The sequence below is a fragment of the Lissotriton vulgaris genome, chromosome 5 (assembly GCF_964263255.1).
Source record: "Lissotriton vulgaris chromosome 5, aLisVul1.2, whole genome shotgun sequence".
Classification (NCBI taxonomy): Eukaryota; Metazoa; Chordata; class Amphibia; order Caudata; family Salamandridae; genus Lissotriton; species Lissotriton vulgaris.
Window position 1 is genome coordinate 539,388,105 of NC_141693.1, and position 12,178 is coordinate 539,400,282.

Sequence of the window (12,178 nt, forward strand, 5' to 3'; positions counted from 1 at the left end):
CGGAGAAAAACGACCATTGGCAAGGGGCTGAGAGGCAGAAGCGTCCCGGGCCCCTGGGGGCCCCTGGCGGGTGGACCCCGGGATGCCTTCCCCCTCTCAGCATGGCCAGACGTCATTGAAGTCTGCCTCATCAAACTCTTAGAAAAACGACCATCGAACCCTGATAAAAACGACCATCGACAAGGGGCCGAGAGGCAGGAGTGTTCCCGGGCCCCTGGGGGCCCCTGGCAGGCGGGCCCCGGGACACCTTCCCCCTCAAACTCAGTGAAAAAGGACCATCGGCAATGGGCTGAGAGGCAAGAGTGTCCCCAGGACATGGGGGCCCCGGCGGGCAGGCCCCAGGGCTGCTTTCCCCTGATTCAGAATCTCCGGAGGTCTGACTGACCCTCTCCCTAGTAATCCGGAGGAACATTACCCCCCTTTCTTGTAATCTGTGCACTCGAGGTCACATAGGGGACCCAAGGCACGAACGAGCCCGACCTCCTGGAGCCCTGGCTGGGATCCGGGAGGCGAATGGCACCTCATCGGGACTTCCAGGGAAGTTCGGTCATCTGGTCGCCCCATAGGAAAGCATTGCGGTCGACCAGATGGCCGAGGGAATCGGGGTGACCAGATAAAAGAGGAGCCGTCTGGACACCCTGTGCCCCAACGAAGGAGTCAGCGGGCTCCGCGGCATGGCCGACCGGAGGCCCAGAGCCCCAGAGCCCCAGCTGGGCCCCAGCCATGGAGGCTCCCAGGGGGCCCCGACAGGCCCTCCGACCCGGGGCCCCCCGGCACTTTGACAAGCAGGGAGGACTGCCCGGGCACAACGGAACCCCGACCTGGGCTCTTGGCAGCGCAGCAGGCCAGGGGACAGGGCCCAGGGCCCGAGCACCCAGCTCGGGGCTCTGGGGCTCCAGGGCTCTGTGCCTCCGGGCCTCCGGGGCTCTGGGGCTGCAGGGATGCAGGGCTCGGGGACTGCAGGGCTCCACGGCTCGGGGGGGCTGCAGGGCTCCGGGGCTGCAGGGCTGCAGGGCTCCAGGGCTCCAGGGCTCGGGGGCTCCAGGGCAGCAGGGCTGCAGGGCTCCGGGGCTCCATTGCTCCAGGGCTCCAGGCCTCCGGGGCTGCTGGGCTGCTGGGCTCCAAGGTTTCGGGCCTCCATGGCCCGGGACCCATGGAGCCCGTCCCGGGTACTTTCCCACTCTGCGGCCCGGAGGAGGGAGCCCCTAATGCCTGGGAGGTGCTGCCCGGGCATCGCTCATCTGGTCCCCAGCAGGGAACCACCAGCCCCGGGAGGGTGTTTGGGCATACCCTTGCACCTACTAATCCGGAGGAAAATTACCCCCCTTTCTTGTAATCCGTGCACTCGAGGTGACATAGGGGACCCAGGGCACAAAAGTGCCCGACCTTCTGGAGCCCAGGATGGGATCCGGGAGGCGAATGGCACCTCATAGGGACTTCCAGGGAAGTCCGGCCATCTAGTCGCCCCATAGGAAAGAATTGCGGGCGACCAGATGGCCGAGGCGAGAGGGGCGATCTGATGGCCGGGACCGAAAGGACGCCCATCTGCCTGCCTCGGGCCTGTAGGGCTCAGGAGCTGCAGGGCTCCTGGGCTCCGGGGCTGCAGGGCTCGGGGACTGCAGGGCTCCACGGCTCGGGGGGCTGCAGGGCTCCGGGGCTCCAGGGCTCCAGGGCTGCTGGGCTCCAGGGCAGCAGGGCTCCAGGGCCCAGGACCCATGGAGCCTATCCCGGGTACTTAGCCACTCTGCGGCCCGGAGGAGGGAGCCCCGGATGCCTGGGAGGTGTTCCCCGGGCATCGCCCATCTGGTCCCCAGCAGGGAACTACCAGACCTGGGAGGGTGTTTGGGCATACCCTTGCACCTACTAATCCGGAGGAAAATTACCCCCCTTTCTTGTAATCTGTGCACTCGAGGTGACAGAGGGGACCCAGGGCGCAAACGTGCCCGACCTCCTGGAGCGCTGGCTGGGATCCGGGAGGCGAATGGCATCTCATAGGGACTTCCAGGGAAGTCCGGCCATCTAGTCGCCCCATAGGAAAGCATTGCGGGCGACCAGATGGCCGTGGCAAGAGGGGCAACCAGATGGCCGGGACCGAAATGACGCCAATCTGCCTGCCCCGGGCCTTTAGGGCTCAGGAGCTGCAGGGCTCCAGGGCTCCGGGGCTCCGGGGCTCTGGGGCTGCAGGGATGCAGGGCTCGGGGACTGCAGGGCTCCACGGCTCTGGGGGCTGCAGGGCTCCGGGGCTGCAGGGCTCCAGGGCTGCAGGGCTCCAGGGCTCTGGGGCTTCAGGGCAGCAGGGCTCCAGGGCTCCGGGACTCCGGGGCTCCAGGGCCCAGGACCCATGGAGCCCGTCCCGGGTACTTTCCCACTCTGCGGCCCGGAGGAGGGAGCCCTGAATGCCTGGGAGGTGCTGCCCGGGCATCGCTCATCTGGTCCCCAGCAGGGAACCACCAGCCCCGGGAGGGTGTTTGGGCATACCCTTGCACCTACTAATCCGGAGGAAAATTACCCCCCTTTCTTGTAATCCGTGCACTCCAGGTGACAGAGGGGACCCAGGGCACAAAAGTGCCCGACCTCCTGGAGCCCAGGATGGGATCCAGGAGGCGAATGGCACCTCATAGGGACTTCCAGGGAAGTCCGGCCATCTAGTCCCCCTTATAGGAAAGAATTGCGGGCGACCAGGTGGCCGAGGCGAGAGGGGCGACCTGATGGCCGGGACTGAAAGGACGCCAATCTGCCTGCCTCGGGCCTGTAGGGCTCAGGAGCTGCAGGGCTCCGGAGCTCCGGGGCTGCAGGGCTCGGGGACTGCAGGGCTCCACGGCTCGGAGGGCTGCAGGGCTCCGGGGCTCCAGGGCTCCAGGGCTCCAGGGCTCCAGGGCTGCAGGGCTCCAGGGCTGCTGGGCTCCAGGGCAGCAGGGCTCCAGGGCCCAGGACCCATGGAGCCTATCCCGGGTACTTTGCCACTCTGCGCCCTAGAGGAGGGAGCCCCGGATGCCTGGGAGGTGTTCCCCGGGTATCGCCCATCTGGTCCCCAGCAGGGAACCACCAGACCTGGGAGGGTGTTTGGGCATACCCTTGCACCTACTAATCCGGAGGAAAATTACCCCCCTTTCTTGTAATCTGTGCACTCGAGGTGACAGAGGGGACCCAGGGCGCAAACGTGCCCGACCTCCTGGAGCCCTGGCTCGGATCCGGGAGGTGAATGGCATCTCATAGGGACTTCCAGGGAAATCCGGCCATCTAGTCGCCCCATAGAAAAGCATTGCGGGCGACCAGATGGCCGTGGCGAGAGGGGCGACCAGATGGCCGGGACCGAAATGACGCCAATCTGCCTGCCCCGGGCCTTTAGGGCTCAGGAGCTGCAGGGCTCCAGGGCTCCGGGTCTCCGGGGCTCTGGGGCTGCAGGGATGCAGGGCTCGGGGACGGCAGGGCTCCACGGCTCCACGGCTCGGGGGGCTGCAGGGCTCCGGGGCTGCAGGGCTCCAGGGCTCCAGGGCTCCAGTGCTGCAGGGCTCCAGGGCTCTGGGGCTTCAGAGCAGCAGGGCTCCAGGGCTCCGGGGCTCCAGGGCCCGGGACCCATGGAGCCCGTCCCGGGTACTTTCCCACTCTGCGGCCCGGAGGAGGGACCCCCGAATGCCTGGGAGGTGCTGCCTGGGCATCGCTCATCTGGTCCCCAGCAGGGACCACCAGCCCCGGGAGGGTGTTTGGGCATACCCTTGCACCTACTAATCCGGAGGAAAATTACCCCCCTTTCTTGTAATCCGTGCACTCAAGGTGACAGAGGGGACCCAAGGCACAAAAGTGCCCGACCTCCTGGAGCCCAGGATGGGATCCGGGAGGCGAATGGCACCTCATAGGGACTTCCAGGGAAGTCCGGCCATCTAGTCGCCCCATAGGAAAGAATTGCGGGCGACCAGATGGCCGAGGCGAGAGGGGCGACCTGATGGCCGGGACCGAAAGGACGCCAATCTGCCTGCCTCGGGCCTGTAGGGCTCAGGAGCTGCAGGGCTCCGGGGCTCTGGGGCTGTAGGGCTCGGGGACTGCAGGGCTCCACGGCTCGGGGGGCTGCAGGGCTCCGGGGCTCCAGGGCTCCAGGGCTCCAGGGCTGCAGGGCTCCGGGGCTGCTGGGCTCCAGGGCAGCAGGGCTCCAGGGCTCCACGGCCCAGGACCCATGGAGCCTTTCCCGGGTACTTTGCCACTCTGCGGCCCGGAGGAGGGAGCCCCGGATGCCTGGGATGTGTTCCTGGGCATCGCCCATCTTGTCCCCAGCAGGGAACCACCAGACCTGGGAGGGTGTTTGGGCATACCCTTGCACCTACTAATCCGGAGGAAAATTACCCCCCTTTCTTGTAATCTGTGCACTCGAGGTGACAGAGGGGACCCAGGGCGCAAACGTGCCTGACCTCCTGGAGCCCTGGCTGGGATCCGGGAGGCGAATGGCATCTCATAGGGACTTCCAGGGAAGTCCGGCCATCTAGTCGCCCCATAGAAAAGCATTTTGGGCGACCAGATGGCCGAGGCGAGAGGGGCGACCAGATGGCCGGGACCGAAATGACGCCAATCTGCCTGCCCCGGGCATGCAGGGCTCCGGGGCTGCAGGGCTACAGGGCTCCGGGGCTCCGGGGCTCTGGGGCTGCAGGGATGCAGGGCTCGGGGACTGCAGGGCTCCACGGCTCGGGTGCTGCAGGGCTCCAGGGCTCCAGGGCTCCAGGGCTGCAGGGCTCCAGGGCTCCGGGGCTCCAGGGCCCGGGACCCATGGAGCCCGTCCCGGGTACTTTCCCACTCTGCGGCCCGGAGGAGGGAGCCCCGAATGCCTGTGAGGTGCTGCCCGGGCATCGCTCATCTGGTCCCCAGCAGGGAACCACCAGCCCCGGGAGGGTGTTTGGGCATACCCTTGCACCTACTAATCCGGAGGAAAATTACCCCCCTTTCTTGTAATCCGTGCACTCGAGGTGACAGAGGGGACCCAGGGCACAAAAGTGCCCGACCTCCTGGAGCCCAGGATGGGATCCGGGAGGCGAATGGCACCTCATAGGGACTTCCAGGGACGTCCGGCCATCTAGTCGCCCCATAGGAAAGAATTGCGGGCGACCAGATGGCCGAGGCGAGAGGGGCGACCTGATGGCCGGGACCGAAAGGACGCCAATCTGCCTGCCTCGGGCCTGTAGGGCTCAGGAGCTGCAGGGCTCCGGGGCTCCGGGGCTGAAGGGCTCGGGGACTGCAGGGCTCCACGACTCAGGGAGCTGCAGGGCTCCAGGGCAGCAGGGCTCCAGGGCTCCACGGCCCAGGACCCATGGAGCCTATCCCAGGTACTTTGCCACTCTGCGGCCCGGAGGAGGGAGCCCCGGATGCCTGGGAGGTGTTCCCCGGGCATCGCCCATCTGGTCCCCAGCAGGGAACTACCAGACCTGGGAGGGTGTTTGGGCATACCCTTGCACCTACTAATCCGTAGGAAAATTACCCCCCTTTCTTGTAATCTGTGCACTCGAGGTGACAGAGGGGACCCAGGGCGCAAACGTGCCCGACCTCCTGGACCCTGGCTGGGATCCGGGAGGCGAATGGCATCTCATAGGGACTTCCAGGGAAGTCCGGCCATCTAGTCGCCCCATAGGAAAGCATTGCGGGCGACCAGATGGCCGTGGCGAGAGGGGCGACCAGATGTCCGGGACCGAAATGACGCCAATCTGCCTGCCCCGGGCCTTTAGGGCTCAGGAGCTGCAGGGCTCCAGGGCTCCGGGGCTCCGGGGCTCCGGGGCTCTGGGGCTGCAGGGATGCAGGGCTCGGGGACTGCAGGGCTCCACGGCTCGGGGGGCTGCAGGGCTCCGTGGCTGCAGGGCTCCAGGGCTTCAGGGCTGCAGGGCTCCAGGGCTCTGGGGCTTCAGGGCAGCAGGGTTCCAGGGCTCCAGGGCTCCGGGGCTCCAGGGCCCGGGACCCATGGAGCCCGTCCCGGGTACTTTCCCACTCTGCGGCCCGGAGGAGGGAGCCCCGAATGCCTGGGAGGTGCTGCCCGGGCATCGCTCATCTGGTCCCCAGCAGTGAACCACCAGCCCCAGGAGGGTGTTTGGGCATACCCTTGCACCTACTAATCCGGAGCAAAATTACCCCCCTTTCTTGTAATCCGTGCACTCGAGGTGACAGAGGGGACCGAGGGCACAAAAGTGCCCGACCTCCTGGAGCCCAGGATGGGATCCGGGAGGCGAATGGCACCTCATAGGGACTTCCAGGGAAGTCCGGCCATCTAGTCGCCCCATAGGAAAGAATTGCGGGCGACCAGATGGCCGAGGCGAGAGGGGCGACCTGATGGCCGGGACCGAAAGGTCGCCCATCTGCCTGCCTCGGGCCTGTAGGGCTCAGGAGCTGCAGGGCTCCGGGGCTCCGGGGCTGCAGGGCTCGGGGACTGCAGGGCTCCACGGTTCGGGGGGCTACAGGGCTCCGGGGCTCCAGGGCTCCAGGGCTCCAGGGCTGCAGGACTCCGGGGCTGCTGGGCTCCAGGGCAGCAGGGCTCGAGGGCTCCACGGCCCAGGACCCATGGAGCCTATCCCGGGTACTCTGCCACTCTGCGGCCTTGAGGAGGGAGCCCCGGATGCCTGGGAGGTGTTCCCCGGGCATCGCCCATCTGGTCCCCAGCAGGGAACTACCAGACCTGGGAGGGTGTTTGGGCATACCCTTGCACCTACTAATCCGGAGGAAAATTACCCCCCTTTCTTGTAATCTGTGCACTCGAGGTGACAGAGGGGACCCAGGGCGCAAACGTGCCCGACCTCCTGGAGCCCTGGCTGGGATCCGGGAGGTGAATGACATCTCATAGGGACTTCCAGGGAAGTCCGGCCATCTAGTCGCCCCATAGGAAAGCATTGCGGGCGACCAGATGGCCGTGGCGAGAGGGGCGACCAGATGTCCGGGACCGAAATGACGCCAATCTGCCTGCCCCGGGCCTTTAGGGCTCAGGAGCTGCAGGGCTCCGGGGCTCCGGGGCTCTGGGGCTGCAGGGATGCAGGGCTCGGGGACTGCAGGGCTCCACGGCTCGGGGGCTGCAGGGCTCCTTGGCTCCAGGGCTCCAGGGCTCCAGGGCTGCAGGGCTCCAGGGCTCCGGGGCTCCGGGGCTCCAGGGCCCGGGACCCATGGAGCCCGTCCCGGGTACTTTCCCACTCTGCGGCCCGGAGGAGGGAGCCCCGAATGCCTGTGAGGTGCTGCCCGGGCATCGCTCATCTGGTCCCCAGCAGGGAACCACCAGCCCCGGGAGGGTGTTTGGGCATACCCTTGCACCTACTAATCCGGAGGAAAATTACCCCCCTTTCTTGTAATCCGTGCACTCGAGGTGACAGAGGGGACCCAGGGCACAAAAGTGCCCGACCTCCTGGAGCCCAGGATGGGATCCGGGAGGCGAATGGCACCTCATGGGGACTTCCAGGGACGTCCGGCCATCTAGTCGCCCCATAGGAAAGAATTGCGGGCGACCAGATGGCCGGGGCGAGAGGGGCGACCTGATGGCCGGGACCGAAAGGACGCCAATCTGCCTGCCTCGGGCCTGTAGGGCTCAGGAGCTGCAGGGCTCCGGGGCTCCGGGGCTGAAGGGCTCGGGGACTGCAGGGCTCCACTGCTCAGGGAGCTGCAGGACTCCGGGGCTCCAGGGCTCCAGGGCTGCAGGGCTCCAGGGCTGCAGGGCTCCGGGGCTGCTGGGCTCCAGGGCAGCAGGGCTCCAGGGCTCCAGGGCCCAGGACCCATGGAGCCTATCCCGGGTACTTTGCCACTCTGTGGCCCGGAGGAGGGAGCCCCGGATGCCTGGGAGGTGTTCCCCGGGCATCGCCCATCTGGTCCCCAGCAGGGAACCACCAGACCTGGGAGGGTGTTTGGGCATACCCTTGCACCTACTAATCCGGAGGAAAATTACCCCCCTATCTTGTAATCTGTGCACTCGAGGTGACAGAGGGGACCCAGGGCGAAAACGTGCCCGACCTCCTGGAGCCCTGGCTGGGATCCGGGAGGGGAATGGCATCTCATAGGGACTTCCAGGGAAGTCCGGCCATCTAGTCGCCCCATAGGAAAGCATTGCGGGCGACCAGATGGCCGTGGCAAGAGGGGCGACCAGATGGCCGGGACCGAAATGACGCCAATCTGCCTGCCCCGGGCCTTTAGGGCTCAGGAGCTGCAGGGCTCCAGGGCTCTGGGGCTGCAGGGATGCAGGGCTCGGGGACTGCAGGGCTCCACGGCTCGGGGGGCTGCAAGGCTCCGGGGCTGCAGGGCTCCAGGGCTCCAGGGCTGCAGGGCTCCAGGGCTCTGGGGCTTCAGGGCAGCAGGGCTCCAGGGCTCCGGAGCTCCAGGGCTCCAGGGCCCGGGACCCATGGAGCCCGTCCCGGGTACTTTCCCACTCTGCGGCCCGGAGGAGGGAGCCCCGAATGCCTGGGAGGTGTTCCCCGGGCATCGCCCATCTGGTCCCCAGCAGGGAACCACCAGACCTGGGAGGCTGTTTGGGCATACCCTTGCACCTACTAATCCGGAGGAAAATTACCCCCCTTTCTTGTAATCTGTGCACTCCAGGTGACAGAGGGGACCCAGGGCGCAAACGTGCCCGACCTCCTGGAGCCCTGGCTGGGATCCGGGAGGCGAATGGCATCTCATAGGGACTTCCAGGGAAGTCCGGCCATCTAGTCGCCCCATAGGAAAGCATTGCGGGTGACCAGATGGCCGAGGCGAGAGGGGCGACCAGATGGCCGGGACCGAAATGACGCCAATCTGCCTGCCCCGGGCCTTTAGGGCTCAGGAGCTGCAGGGCTCCAGGGCTCCGGGGCTCTGGGGCTGCAGGGCTCGGGGACTGCAGGGCTCCACGGCTCGGGGGGCTGCAGGGCTCCGGGGCTGCAGGGTTCCAGGGCTCCAGGGCTCCAGTGCAGCAGGGCTCCAGGGCTCTGGGGCTTCAGGGCAGCAGGGCTCCAGGGCTCCAGGGCTCCAGGGCCCGGGACCCATGGAGCCCATCCCAGGTACTTTCCCACTCTGCGGCCCGGAGGAGGGAGCCTCGAATGCCTGGGAGGTGCTGCCCGGGCATCGCTCATCTGGTCCCCAGCAGGGAACCACCAGCCCCGGGAGGGTGTTTGGGCATACCCTTGCACCTACTAATCCGGAGGAAAATTACCCCCCTTTCTTGTAATCCGTGCACTCGAGGTGACAGAGGGGACCCAGGGCACAAAAGTGCCCGACCTCCTGGAGCCCAGGATGGGATCCGGGAGGCGAATGGCACCTCATAGGGACTTCCAGGGAAGTCCGGCCATCTAGTCGCCCCCTAGGAAAGCATTGCGGGCGACCAGATGGCCGTGGCGAGAGGGGCGACCGGATGGCCGGGCCCGAAATGACGCCAATCTGCCTGCCCCGGGCCTTTAGGGCTCAGGAGCTGCAGGGCTCCAGGGCTCCGGGGCTCTGGGGCTGCAGGGCTCGGGGACTGCAGGGCTCCACGGCTCGAGGGGTTGCAGGGCTCCGGGGCTGCAGGGCTCCAGGGCTCCAGGGCTCCAGTGCTGCAGGGCTCCAGGGTTCTGGGGCTTCAGGGCAGCAGGGCTCCAGGGCTCCGGGGCTCCAGGGCCCGGGACCCATGGAGCCCGTCCCGGGTACTTTCCCACTCTGCGGCCCAGAGGAGGGAGCCCCGAATGCCTGGGAGGTGCTGCCCGGGCATCGCTCATCTGGTCCCCAGCAGGGACCACCAGCCCCGGGAGGGTGTTTGGGCATACCCTTGCACCTACTAATCCGGAGGAAAATTACCCCCCTTTCTTGTAATCCGTGCACTCGAGGTGACAGAGGGGACCCAGGGCACAAAAGTGCCCGACCTCCTGGAGCCCAGGATGGGATCCGGGAGGCGAATGGCACCTCATAGGGACTTCCAGGGAAGTCCGGCCATCTAGTCGCCCCATAGGAAAGAATTGCGGGCGACCAGATGACCGAGGCGAGAGGGGCGACCTGATGGCCGGGACCGAAAGGACGCCCATCTGCCTGCCTCGGGCCTGTAGGGCTCAGGAGCTGCAGGGCTCCGGGGCTCCGGGGCTGCAGGGCTCGGGGACTGCAGGGCTCCATGGTTCGGGGGGCTGCAGGGCTCCGGGGCTCCAGGGCTCCAGGGCTGCAGGGCTCCGGGGCTGTTGGGCTCCAGGGCAGCAGGGCTCCAGGGCCCAGGACCCATGGAGCCTATCCCGGGTACTTTGCCACTCTGCGGCCCGGAGGAGGGAGCCCCGGATGCCTGGGAGGTGTTGCCCGGGCATTGCCCATCTGGTCCCCAGCAGGGAACCACCAGACCTGGGAGGGTGTTTGGGCATACCCTTGCACCTACTAATCCGGAGGAAAATTACACCCCTTTCTTGTAATCTGTGCACTCGAGGTGACAGAGGGGACCCAGGGCGCAAACTTGCCCGACCTCCTGGAGCCCTGGCTGGGATCCGGGAGGCGAATGGCACCTCATAGGGACTTCCAGGGAAGTCCGGCCATCTAGTCGCCCCATAGGAAAGCATTGCGGGCAACCAGATGGCCGAGGCGAGAGGGGCGACCAGATGGCCGGGACCGAAATGACGCCAATCTGCCTGCCCCGGGCCTGTAGGGCTCAGGAGCTGCAGGGCTCTGGGGCTCCAGGGCTCTGGGGCTGCAGGGATGCAGGGCTCGGGGACTGCAGGGCTCCATGGCTCGGGGGCTGCAGGGCTCCGGGGCTCCGGGGCTGCAGGGCTCCAGGGCTCCAGGGCTCCAGGGCTGCAGGGCTCCAGGGCTCCGGGGCTCTGGGGCTCCAGGGCCCGGGACCCATGGAGCCCGTCCCGGGTACTTTGCCACTCTGCGGCCCGGAGGAGGGAGCCCCGGATGCCTGGGAGGTGTTGCCCGGGCATCGCCCATCTGGTCCCCAGCAGGGAACCACCAGCCCAGGGAGGGTGTTTGGGCATACACTTGCACCTACTAATCTGGAGGAAAATTACCCCCCTTTCTTGTAATCTGTGCACTCGAGGTGACAGAGGGGACCCAGGGCGCAAACGTGCCCGACCTCCTGGAGCCCTGGCTGGGATCCGGGAGGCGAATGGCACCTCATAGGGACTTCCAGGGAAGTCCGGCCATCTAGTCGCCCCATAGGAAAGCATTGCGGGTGACCAGATGGCCGAGGCGAGAGGGGCGACCAGATGGCCGGGACCGAAATGATGTCAATCTGCCTGCCCCGGGCCTGTAGGGCTCAGGAGCTGCAGGGCTCCGGGGCTCTGGGGCTCCGGGGCTCCGGTGCTCCAGGGCTCCAGGGCTGCAGGGCTCCAGGGCTCGGGGGCTCCAGGGCAGCAGGGCTGCAGGGCTCCGGGGCTCCAGGGCTCCAGGGCTCCAGGGCTGCAGGGCTCCAGGGCTGCTTGGCTGCTGGGCTCCAGGGCTCGGGGGCTCCAGGGCAGCAGGGCTCCAGGGCTCCAAGGCTCCGGGGCTCCAGGGCCCGGGACCCATGGAGCCCGTCCCGGGTACTTTGCCACTCTGCGGCCCGGAGGAGGGAGCCCCGGATGCCTGGGAGGTGTTGCCCGGGCATCGCCTATCTAGTCCCCAGCAGGGAACCACCAGCCCCAGGAGGGTGTTTGGGCAAACCCATGCACCTACTAATCCGGAGGAAAATTACCCCCCTTTCTTGTATTCCGTGCACTCGAGGTGACAGAGGGGACCCAGGGCGCAAACGTGCCCGACCTCCTGGAGCCCTGGCTGGGATCCGGGAGGCGAATGGCACCTCATAGGGACTTCCAAGAAAGTCCGGCCATCTAATCACCCCATAGGAAAGCATTGCGGGTGACCAGATGGCCGAGGCGAGAGGGACGACCAGATGGCCGGGACCGAAATGACGCCAATCTGCCTGCCCCGGGCCTGTAGGGCTCAGGAGCTGCAGGGCTCCAGGACTCCAGGGCTCCGGGATTCCGGGGCTCTGGGGCTGCAGGGATGCAGGGCTCGGGGACTGCAGGGCTCCACGGCTCGGGGGGCTGAATGCCTGGGAGGTGTTCCCCGGGCATCGCCCATCTGGTCCCCAGCAGGGAACCACCAGACCTGGGAGGGTGTTTGGGCATACCCTTGCACCTACTAATCCGGAGGAAAATTACCCCCCTTTCTTGTAATCTGTGCACTCCAGGTGACAGAGGGGACCCAGGGCGCAAACGTGCCCGACCTCCTGGAGCCCTGGCTGGGATCCGGGAGGCGAATGGCATCTCATAGG